We start from the raw sequence: 12,365 nt of genomic DNA on the forward strand, positions 1-12,365 counted from the left end.
GGCTGACAGGCGGCGGCCCAGCTAAAGTTCACAGCGCCCGGGGAGGGCCCGCCTCCGCCTCCCCTCCCGCCCCCGCCTCCCCTCCCCCAGCCCGGCCCCGGCCCCGGCCCTGGCCCCGGCCCCCGGCCCCGGACCGGCCCGCCGCGCGGCCGCCTGAGCTGCGAGCTGAGGAGGCCCCTTGGCTGTTCCCGCAAAGGGCGGGGGGCGCATTTTCTCTACTGCCAGCCCGCTCCATCCTGGTCGTTTATTCCTTGCCTTCCCTCACCCCCCACCCACACAGCCTGCTGTATGTAAATAGGCAAATAGATCTACACGGACACAATAATTTAGCTCGTTTGGTCTTTGGCATTTTCTACAAGACCCCAAGAGATGGACTTTCCTCTCCCCTTCCTCCTTTTAGAAATGGCATCCTTCATCTCTGTCTATGCAGGCCCAATTATCCAGATCCTCGGGGCTCCAATAGGGTCTGAGTCATTGGAACCAGGAACACCTGGCTGAAACATGCCACATAATTAGATTTTCTTTTTCTTTACCTTTTCTTTCTTTTTTTTTATAAGAGGGCCGGAATTAGCCTCTTCGACTGGGGCGGAGTAGCTGGGGTGTGGGAAAGGAACACCTTCGTACAACTTCCAGCTTTCAGCCCCTTGGAGAGATCTCCAAGTTCCCCCGAGCCGCCAGGACTTCCTTTCCTCGATCTCTCGGCCGCCTTCTCCTCCTTCTCCGATCGTTTTTTTCCCCCTCCCCCCACTGTCTTCTCTACGGTTTAATTAAAGTTCAGCGACTCCACTTGCCTCTCCTCTCATTTCTTTCGGAAAGCGGAAACCAGACGACCCAGCGGCCACGGGACGAGCCGCCCCAACTCAACCCCAGCAGGACGCTGGAGGGGCCTCCCTCGCCCGCCTCTCTTCGCCGGCGCTGGTCTCCCGCACCCGGGTCTGCAGTCCCTCCGCCATCTCGCAGGTGTGCAGCCGCTAGGCCTGGGGGATCCGAGTGACTGGGGCTGGATAGGAATGCCTTCGTGTTTCCCAAGACCCCCGGGCCTGCTCCACAAAGTTTGAAGGGTGGGTACACCCCGACCCAGGCAAGTTGCTCCCCCAAACCCATGACTGACTAATCTGATAAGACAAAAGCCCATGATGGATTTGGTATATGTTAATTCACAATGCCCTTTCCTCCAGAATTTAACTATAAGTTAATACACACCGGAAACCACGCGCATACACGCTCCTTAATGGGCTTAGGTATTAGCGAGTCCTAACGATGCATACAAATGTGCTCTGCGCTCTGTAGGCCCCTCAAGATTTATGGGTCTTGAGCTCTCTGAAGCTGTAAACAAGGAGAAAAAAAAAAAAAAAAGAGAGAAAGCGAAAGCGACTGGGGGGAAGAGACAGAGGCCTGACTCGCCCCTCCAGGTTGTGGGAGAGAAGGGATTCTTTACGTATTTTCCTTTCCTTGCAAGCTCGGTGCGTGTGGGTTTTGGCGTTGGTCTGGGGGTGGTGTTCTGCCTGAATGCTGGTGTGCATGGGCAGTGTGTTGTTTGGGTGCTGGGGTAGGATGCCTGCCTCTTCGGATTGCTGTGCAGGGGCCTGAACACAGCAGGCATTTGTGAGCATATATGCGTGAGTGTGCACTGTGTTAGGGTGTGTGTGTGTGTGTGTATGTGTGTGTGTGTGTGAGAGAGAGAGAGACAGAGAGAGAGAGGCAGGCTTCCCCCTGGGCCAGGCTGCTGTCCCCTGAACGGTGGTGAACAAATCTCTAACAACAATCATAATAACAATAAATAATGAATAATAATAATAAAACAGTAGTTAACAGTCCCTCCATAACAGAATAACAATAAAATGCAAGAGGAAATATTTTGAGGTGGAGACAGAAGAAGGAGTCAGGATCACAGCATCTGAGGGGGAGATAGGAAAGGAAGGGAGGAAGAAAGCTTCTTAATATGCTCTTGGCGGGGCTGGGGTTGGGAACCCCTTTCCCAGACAAGGGACAGAAGAGGGGAAGGAGGGCCAGGAGGCCACTCTTTATTGCTTTTTTTCTCAGGCTTCTGCTTTGTGTGATCAGGGAAGGGATCCCACATATGGGGATGGTTAATGGCTTTTGGGACTCTCTAGGAGCCCCTGTTTTAAGAAGGAGGCCAAATGTGCAGGCTCAGGCCAAGGGGCAGAGATGAATGAGGCGATGACCACAGCCTTGATCCGGCAGGAGCTCAGAGATGCCCGGGAAGACGGGGGGGCCCGAACGGAAGCAGAAAAACACTTATGGCCGCTGGGGAGTTGGGAGAGCCAGGCTGGGGCTTCGGCAGGCCCAGGGAAAGTTCCCTTTCTAGGCTCTTTATTAACAAATTTAAAAGGAGGAGTCGAGGCGCCTTGAATTTTCCTTCGCGAGTTTGGAGACTAGCCGATTTTTCATGAAGCAAGCAAAGACCGCGGTCCCGGATCCTGCAACATCTACCTCATTCTCTCCAGGTACAGTTTTCTGGTCATTTAATTAGTTTGTTTTCTTGGGGGAGATGGGAATCACAGGGGTAGAGATAGTAAGTTTGCTAGAGAGGAAGCCACCCCACAGTTTCGGGTCTAACGAAATCCCTCCTTTAAAAACAATTGTACCCCCAATAAAAATAAAATTAAAGAGGAATATAGAAACACAAATTAGCCAACTTTTTTAAAAGAGAAAAAAGAAAAGAAAATCATCGTAACAGATGAGCGTGAGAACTTCTAAAAAATTTGTCACAAACCCTTTCAGAGGTCTGGATTCTTTTTCAGTAGCCGGTGACCCATTTGGTCTGAAAAGAGAAATACACTATCCACTGAGTCACTTATTTAAAGCCAGCACACACACACACACACACACACACACACACACACACACACTCAGAAAGCCCTGGGTTCCTTCGCATTTGACAACAACACCGGGTGGAGGACGCTGCGATACCTAATCGGACAAAACAGCAAAAAATAAGACCGGTGGAAGCGCTGAGCGCAGGGCGCAGGGCTAGGGCCCAGATTTTGTGTTCCAGGCCGCCGGCGAGGCAGCGGCCCCGGGCGATGGGGCGCCGGGCGATCAGGCACCGGCTGGCGACTCCGCTCGGCCTCCGCAGCCTGGCCTGCAGCCCCTTTCCCCCAGCCTCTGGGCCTCGTGGGCTCTCTCCGCTCCGACGCCTGGTCGGGGCTTCCCTGTTGAGAGGGTTTTAGGCCGAAGGGCCAAACGACTCAAGCCAGACTCTGCTTTTTCATTTTTCTCCCTTAGGCCTCTCCACTTGCCCGAGCTCTCAGCCACCAGGAGACAGAAGGAAGGGACTTCTGGGCTGCGTTGGGAGCGGGCACTGTCCCCTATCCACTCCTGCTCGGTTTCCCAAAGTCCAGCGACATCCGACCCTCCTGGGGGGAAAAATACCAATACCCAGACACCTCTGCACCCTGTTATATGACTGGGCTTGCTTCAGGAATATCTTACAAAGAAGAAGAAGAAGAAGAAAGAACGGCTTGGAGTCATGTTTACATCTAGTTCTACTGATCGGTTCCCATCTGGAGAGTTTATTTATAACTCCCTCTATAACTCTCTGTTTGGAGGCACTGGTGGCTCTATTGACAGACTGATGTCTAGGAAATATTGCTCTATGTCTAACCGTACCTAAATGTGCTGTGGTTGTATTTACAGATTTATGTTTGAAGGAAATATAATTATTTCCATTGTATTTGTGCATATACAGTAGTTATAGGAGCAGATTTATATATGGGAAAATATACGACTCTCTTACAGCCATCCGGCTTTATGTACATGTGATATCCTGACAGATTTATATCTCTGAACAGCTATATAGATAAAAACGTATATTGTTAGAATTATGTATCAGGAGATATATACTTATTGATTGTGAAATAGAGTAGTTAGAGCATTCACTTAGAGCCATATATGGCTATGGAGATATTTCTATATTATTATCACTGTATATAGGCATATCTATTTATAACTACCTAGTTATAAAAACAGACATAAATAATTATAGTCCTATATGTGCATGCTGCAATCTCTCTCTAGAGTTATAGACACTTTCAAATATAACTCTATAGAGAGATCTGTATGTATATAAGGTGTAATTATCTTGTGATGTTTTTACGTTGGGACTTAGGCCCGTCTGTCTAGAACAGACATATTTATATATAGGGGCTGGGAGAGACTTGTTCACAGATATCTGCAGAGGGCCAACTGGAAACACTGTATCTGCCCTCTAGGAAACCAGCTAGGAGAGTTGTGTACTTATGGAGGGATGGAGTTACAAAAGGGTAAATAGAGCTCAGGGAGCCTTAAGGAGGGGAGGTGAATGGAGGGTGGGTGGGCTGGGTTTGAACAGATAGTGGGAGGAAAGGGGTAAACACCAGCACCCACCAGAAGGCGAGAACCGGTTTTGTGAGGGGCTGGCGCAGACGGCTGTGGACAAGGAGCTTGTAAAATGGGAAGCGGCGAACAGTCCCACCACCTCACCCTGAGACACTCTCCACCGAGGAAGCAGCCTTCAGTTTGGCTTTTAGTGCACTGTAGGATAGGGACTGTCGTGTCCCTCCTGTAGTCCTAGAGCATTTCTGTTGAACCCTAATTTTTAGGTCTCAAAGAGTGGGCTTCAGAGATAAAGAGGTTTAGGCAGGGACAGGGCGAGGAGCGTGGGGTGTACTTTCACTTTCCGATAAGTGAGGTAATCCAGGAAAGTGAGTTAATTTGGCCAAATAAAGCTTGTTTTTATCTGGGCCTCCTGTGCCCTGGCGGGGATGTAGGATGGGACCAGAATCTAGTGGACTGAGGAGTGAATTTGCAAGTATTGGGCCTGCTCTGATGGGGGCTTGGGGAGGTTGTCCTCACCACCCGCCCTCTTTCTCTGAGGCCTGAGTGGCCTAATTCCCTCTGGGCACAGAGGGACTCCTTCAGCTCCCTAACAGTGCTGCCCTGGGTCTTTTCAGGGAGAATTTGACTTTAGGAACAGGCAACATGGACTTACCCCACTAGATCTCACTTCTCCCACTCACAGCTACACCACTCTTACATCAGCCTCCTTCCAGGCACCACTGGGCCAGGGGTCCACAATTCTTCCCCTGCTACCAACCAGCCCAGTGGGGAAATACCTCCCACGACTGCCAGTTTGTGTGGTTTTTTGTTGTTGTTGTTGTTTTTAAACAGGGAGTTACAGATAACTTCGTTGAATGTGTGAAGGAATTGTCCTGAACTCAGTCTCCGTGGCCAACCTGGCCTCCAGGATCTCTAGGATGCTAGGAAGGGAGTGGAGACCCTTGGACCAGGCTAACCACCATGTGCCACCCTCCACACACCCCTGCCCACAGGACTAGGAATTCCTGCAGTGCAGGGACTCTGTCTCCTGTCTGGCACAGAATGGTTGCCCAAACATACTTGTTGAGGTAAACGGAATGGCAGTCAATATAAAAACTCACCCTCCCTCTGCACACCACCATAGCCACTGCTGGCTAGCAGGCACCCTAGCCAGGCTGGGAGATAACATGGCGGCTGGCAGCAGCTTGGGCTTTGACTGGACCAGTGGTTAGTAGGGTGGGAGAGCATCCTGAGCCTAGGATGGGGCGGGGACTGGAGCAAGGCACCTGGAATCTGGAAATTTAGGGGTAAGCCAAGGCAGACCCACCACCCCAGTGCACTTCTGCTTTCTATCTCCAGTCTCCTGGCTCCCTGGACCCCCAAGTTATGAAAACTAAACCAGAGCTGAGACCTGGGCTAGGAAGGAATTGCCTGTCAATCCAAGGGGTGCAAAGAGGAACCACCATTGGGTCCATTAAGAAATCCACAAATAAAACAAAAATAAATCAGTGCGAGACAAACAACCTGGCTGAAGGAAAGGTTTCTCTCTATGCCTCAGCCCTGCTCCAGGGCTACCAAACAGATCAGGCTTAATATTTAAAATGTTTAATAATTAAAAATTTTTAACAACTTTAAAAAGGTCACACATTTTCTGATCCAGTAATGCCGCAATCAGATTGTTTCTTTTTATTATTATTATTATTATCACCAGTGTCCCCTTTTTGGTCCCTGTAAAATAGTTCCTTTTGGGAGTTTGGAGCCAGGCCAGGCACCGTCGGTGCATGGGATGAGATGGGCAGGTTTGGAGCTCCTCTGTCTAGTGAGGATCCCAGTCTGCAGAGAAGGGTTGGCCTCCCCCTCTCCCATCAAGGCTTAAAGCAAGGAGGACCCTCCCGAATTTGGTTCCTTTTCCCCTAAGTATCCTTAGAGACAATCCACCCTGTGACTAGGTGACTAGGTGAAGGACTGAGGTCCAGAAAGGAGCTATCTTAAACCTGGTATCCCATTTCCTAGTCTGCAGCCTTTGGCAGTTTCCCTCTCAGACAACTAGCCCTCTCCTTCCGCCCCATGAATACCTATGGCTTTCAGGGATGGTTGTTGCTTTCCCTAAAGAAATTCAGGGAGGGAGAACTGAGGGTCCTACATTTACATATATTTGCCTAAGAAGGGCTCAAGGCAGGTGCCTGGGCTCTGGCTAGAAGTAGGGGGGTTGAGGGGGGGATTGCTGACAGTTGCTGTAAACAGCAGGTTACAGTAGTGGCCAGTGTCTATTGGTTTGTCCTTAGCCAAAAGGCAGGAAACCAATAGACACTGGCCACTATTATTAACCCCAAAGAGTCCTGGGTCCCTTTTACCTGGGCTGGAATGGCCCTTAGCTGTTCCTGGGTCCCAGACCCCTTTGAGAAGCTGACAAAAACAATTGGCTCACTTCCTAGCAAAATTCTGGAAGTGCCCTTGATAGTTGCAGGAGTCCTAGAAGCCTATGATCTCTAGACTGAGTATCCCTAATTTGTATATTTCCCCTTTGTTTCTGTGACCCACCCCCTCCCTAAATGCCTGCCTCAGTTTTTGCCCTCCCTGAGTTCTCTTGCTTGGAAATCAAGAAGTTATTCCCTAAATATAACCCCCACGATTCTCGGCAAGGTTCCTTTTCTTCTTTTCTTTGCTAGAGCAGGTACCTGGCAGAGGCCTTGCTGCTTATGTTGAGCTCCTGTTTGGTTCTCCTGCAGACACCAGAAGAACGGCTGTTAACTGAAGCCTAGTCTATATTGCCCAATTACTCGACTGATTCCTGGGGAGGCGGGGGCTGGGGGTTATTGACAGCTGTGGAGGCCTGGCAGTAAGGGGGTCAGTTCCCATCTTTAGTGGAAATTCGAGCAGGAAGCAAGTTACAATTGCTATTATAGTCATAATAATAACAATAATAATTTATTTAGCATATCATTAGATGTGTATTTACTGTCTTCCCTCTGCTTTTTTACAAGTGTCTCCTAAGGAATTCTCACAACACCCAAGGGAAACAATAATAAGCTAATTACCACCCTTTAGTTCCTTCTCCTCCCGTCCACAAAGCCCCCCTCTCAGAGATGTAGCGTTTACAGACCCTCTTCCTATGTTTTACACCTGCTTAACACATTCTCCCCCATTCCCAATTCTCCTCATTCCCAGTTCTTCCAACCTGCTTTTTTTTTTTTTTTTTAATTTGAGACGGAGTCTCGCTCTGTCGCCCAGGCTGGAGTGCAGTGGTGTGATCTCAGCTCACTGCAAGCTCCGCCTCCCGGGTTCACGCCATTCTCCTGCCTCAGCCTCCTGAGTACCTGGGACTACAGGCGCCTGCCACCACGCCCAGCTAATTTTTTGTATTTTTAGTAAAGACAGGGTTTCATCGTGTTAGCCAGGATGGTCTCGATCTCCTGACCTCGTGATCCGCCCGCCTTGGCCTCCCAAAGTGCTGGGACTACAGGCATGAGCCACCGTGCCCGGCCTTCCAACCTTCTTAAAGAAGTTTTCTCATAATTCAGAGGAGGAAAGTTTGGGGAGGGGAGTAGTTGAGGCCCTACAACTTGGTTGTAGTTGTTGTAAGTATTAATATTATTTCCCTGATATCACAGCAATATTTAGGGTAATGTAGGAGGAACCAAGTTCTCACTTATCGGGCTGCTCTTTTTACGGCAGAAACTGCCTACACAGGGTTTAGGTGCAGACTGGATTAGAGAGAGGATGTGTGCTGCCATGATGCCAAAACATCCGAGTTGAAAAACATTGGTAGGAGGCGGCCAGTCCTGCAGATGTAACATCCACTCTGGTGGCCTTCAGGCTGTTCTGGTCAGATTGCAGAGATGCCAGTTGTCGCATATCTCATTGGCCTCTTTTGTCAATGGAAAGAAAGGAAAGAAGGAAAGGAGGGAGGGAGGGAAGAATACGTGTGTGTGTGTTTACCCACATACGTACATATTCAATATTCACACACACATTTTTTCCTTAGTAAATAACCATGACAATAGTTATACTTTTTCAAATATTAATTTCTTTGCTCTTTCAAATATATATTTATATCTCCTCAGAGATTACAATTAAAACACAAACCAGGCCAGGCGTGGTGGCTCACGCCTGTAATCCCAGCACTTTGGGAGGCCGAGGCAGGTGGATCATGATGTCAGGAGTTCGACACCAGCCTGGCCAAGATGGTGAAACCCCATTTCTACTAAAAATACAAAAATTAGCTGGGCGCGGTGGCAGGTGCCTGTAATCCCAGCTACTAGGGAGGCTGAGGCAGGAGAATTGCTTGAACCTGGGAGGCAGAGGTTGCAGTGAGGCAAGATTGCGCCACTGCACTCTAGCCTGGGTGACAGAACAAGACTATCTCAAAAACAAAACAAAACAAAAAACAAAACACAAACCAGTCACATGTGTTTGGACGACGGATTCTGGGTGGACTTTTGGACCAACTAAAAGACCCTCTAGAGTCCCAGTGATCTGCAGAGCACACTGTTAGTTACTCATTTCCTTGACCCCAACCCAGAGTGGAGACCTTTAGCTGCTGTCATGATTGTGTTGGTCAGAGACAGAGCTGCTTGGTCTCAGTCACTGAGACCTGGATGTCACTGCTCAGACTACTCAGACACTAGTATCGCCTCTCTACCTCTTGCCCAAGTACATCATTGCTCTTGGGAGGATGCAAGTCTGCGCGGGAAGGTACAAGACCTAGGTAGAGTCAATATCAAGGTGAACTGAAAGTTAGAATTGTCTCATTGTCTCAGCTCCCTAAATCACAGATGGCCCAGTGGACATTCTTAGTAGGTCCCATGCCCATTTGGTGTCTTTCTGCTGTCCATACATTCTATGTGTGCCTCCTGAAAGGAAAAGGCCTGTGCTCTGGCCCTTTAAGAACCCCAGTCCTATCAAAATTTACTTGTCCTGAGTTCCAGACCATTCTTCTTTATTGAAGAAGAAGCTAGATTGCAGGTTAGGAAACTTTCACCAATGTGTTGACATGCACATTCTCCCAGGCAACTGTGTGTTTTTGGTAGGGGTCTTCAGAAGCCACTGCCCGGATGGGGGGAAATATCTATAATAATGGAATTTTAGACCCATGTGGCAGGTGGCATAATACAAATTTGGGTGAGGGTGGTTTATGATTTTTCTTAAATCCTGTCATGAAGGCAGCCACCCATCCTGTCTGTGGGTAAGGCCAACCTTGGCCCAAACCTAAAATTTCCAGGCTACATGGAGGGGTACAGGACTCTTTCTGCTTCTTTTATTGGCAGATCCTGAAAGATAAGATTAAGTTGGGAAAAAACAAGATTCACCCAGGTAAGAAAAAGATTATGCGCCGGGCGCAGTGGCTCATGCCTGTAATCCCAGCACGCTGGGAGGCTGAGGCAGGCGGATCACGAAGTCAGGAGATCAAGACCATCCTGGCTAACACGGTGAAACCCCATTTCTACTAAAAATACAAAAAGTTTACTGGGCGTGGTGGCAGGCGCCTGTAGTCCCAGGTACTCAGGAGACTGAGGCAGGAGAATGGTGTGAACCCAGGAGGCAGAGCTTGCAGTGAGCCGAGATTGTGCCACTGCACTCCAGCCTGGGCAACAGAGCAAGACTCCGTCTCAAAAAAAAAAAAAAAAAAGAAAGAAAGAAAGAAAAAAGAAAAAGATTATGCATGAATTTATCAGGGTCTGGACCTCTGATTTGCTCTGACTATGGTGACCATTCATTCCATGGCTTAGTGCCAATTCATGAATAGTGTCCTGAAGCTCCCTCAGTACTCATAACTATAATAGTTTCCATTTCTAGAAGATTACTATATGCCAGTTGCTTTATACTGAATTTGATGAGGAAATCTATTCTCAGAAAGGTTAAGTCACCTGCCCAAGGTCACATCACTAGATCTGAACCCTGGCTGTGTGTTTCCCTATCTGCTAGGTTTTAATACTTTCAAACCATGCCTTATGGATTAGATATACAGTAGATAATCATAGAAATGGAATGGATTTTTCCCCCTCTGGAATAGTTTTATATCCTCTGGACATACAGGGGGCCCCATGAAGTACTTCTACACTGGTTTCTATAGTGGCTGACCCAAATGCACGTATATTATCAGAATTTCCATCCCCCTGATTTAAGTTTTACTGGCAGCCTCTGTGATTTTTCGGCGTGATAACTACCCTCACCACTTAGAGTCCACCCATTTCCCAGGACTAGAAATATATTCATAATTGCAGGCATCTGGTTTCTAGGGGAGTCCCTGAGTTCCCACTTCCTCAGGCAGAATCTAGCTTTCCCACAAGGATCAGGCAATGTGAAACTGAGAAGTATCTAGAGATTAATCTTCAGGGCCCCTCATCTCCCTAAGCATCCCCCCCCAAGCACTACTTTTCTGATTCTATCCTTGTTTGATGAAGTATCCCAGTGGTGCTTTTGTATTTTAAAGGATGTGATCTGCAGAGGACTGTACTTAACACCATGTGCTTTAATGGTGGAACTTAAGGCATTTCTGTGGCAGGATAATTGGGGAGGGGGAAACAGATCCTTCCCAGGGGCTTTAAACTGAATCACTGCAAAAGGCTGATCCTGCATCTCATTATCCATTACATCAGATGAAAGCTAGAAAATTGGATCCCTTTATTCTATTTGAAACTAAGCAGATAGTGGGCTGATTTCTCTGTTTTCACCTGGCTATTGGCATCATGCAGACACCCTTTCCAACTTCCTGCCCCATCTTGTTTCTGCCTCTCTTCCCTCAGGGGCAGGGTCCTTAAGGGAAACAGCTCCCCATAGTTTGTCTGCAGGGGCTCTGTGGAAAAGGTTGAGTTGTCAAATAAGGAGACACCACAGCTAACACCCCCTACTCCCCCACCCCCCACCAACTCTGGAATGAAGATGGAGAGTTTTCTGTGCCTGGTTTGGTTCACAGAGACACATAGTCCATCATCTGATTTGCTACAAAGAGTATTCCTTCTCCCTGCCCCCCAGCATCCTTCAGTTTTTGCTTAGAGTCTCAGAGCTGGAAGGATCTTAGTGATAACCTAATCAAACCACTTCATTGTGAAGGAAGAGAAACTGAGGCTCAGACAGAGATCAGAACCCAGGTGTTCTGATCCCTGAACCAGTACTCGTCCCAGCACCATGCTGACTCTGGCTCTGTGTGTTTCAGCTGGATATTTTTGGAGTTGCTCCCTCCAAACCCCAGAATCCAAGCTTGCTCTCCATGGCAGGGAGAGTCACCAACCATCATAATAAGATGGACCCTTCTTCCTGGTTGTGGCCACTTTTTGGCACAAGCCTCATCATACACCATGCCCCATAATCCCACTGGAGCCATCTGTGATCTCTGCGATATTAGAGGGCTTCTCCCCTCTCCCTGCTTCTGTACCACATTACGTATCAACTCACCTTAATCCATTTTCTAGAGTTGGCCAGGGCCCAGATAAGGGGCTGAAGGTCTTAGGACAGACAACAACGGGGTAAGGGAAGTTTTTGCCTCTAAATTCCCCACCTCCAGCCTCAGATGAGGAGAGAAAGAGGCTCTCTTGAATAAAAAAATTCCCTTAAGATCTCGTCAAGCCTTCTTCAAGCTTCAAGGGAGAAAACCTCTCTTATTGGATGAGTTTTATCTTACTGTCCAACGCTGAGGACTGGAGGCAAGGGATAGGGGTTTGAGCTTGGCCTGAAGAATCTGAATACACATAAGAAAGAATATATCAGTGATGAGAGCTCTCAGACACTTGTGTTCTCTGAACATACCAGGTAAGTTCTCCTCCATCTGAGATGGCCAAGTTAATCTCACTGAGTTCTTTCCAGTTCCAAGATTCTGGTTAGAAACTTCCATTTTCCAGTGTTTGGTGGTCAGCCTAATCCCGGATTCCCCAGCCCATGCTCACTCAGTTTCCCAATGGGCCTTGGCTCCAGGAAACAGTTTTCAATTTCACGTTGGCTCTAAACAGCTTCCCCATCCCTAAGAAACATAACAAAATTGAGCCAACTTAAGAATAGGATCCACCAGATGACTTAGTCTGACATGGGCACAATGGCAGCGGACTAGG

The 12,365-nt window shown here is 48.3% G+C and overlaps 1 long non-coding RNA gene across 2 annotated transcripts; it reads left to right on the forward strand.

Moving 5' to 3' along the window:
* The first annotated feature begins 746 nt into the window (after positions 1 to 746).
* Positions 747 to 3,765, forward strand: LOC735834 (uncharacterized). Of its 2 annotated transcripts, XR_002938784.3 has the most exons (3): positions 747 to 960; positions 2,354 to 2,468; positions 3,250 to 3,765. It is a non-coding gene; the product is annotated as an uncharacterized LOC735834 (long non-coding RNA). The 2 variants fall into 2 exon arrangements; XR_010148021.1 differs by lacking the exon at positions 747 to 960 and having other exon boundaries at positions 1,361 to 2,468.
* Positions 3,766 to 12,365: the final 8,600 nt, after the last annotated feature.

This window comes from Pan troglodytes, chromosome 10 (genome assembly GCF_028858775.2).
Source record: "Pan troglodytes isolate AG18354 chromosome 10, NHGRI_mPanTro3-v2.0_pri, whole genome shotgun sequence".
Classification (NCBI taxonomy): Eukaryota; Metazoa; Chordata; class Mammalia; order Primates; family Hominidae; genus Pan; species Pan troglodytes.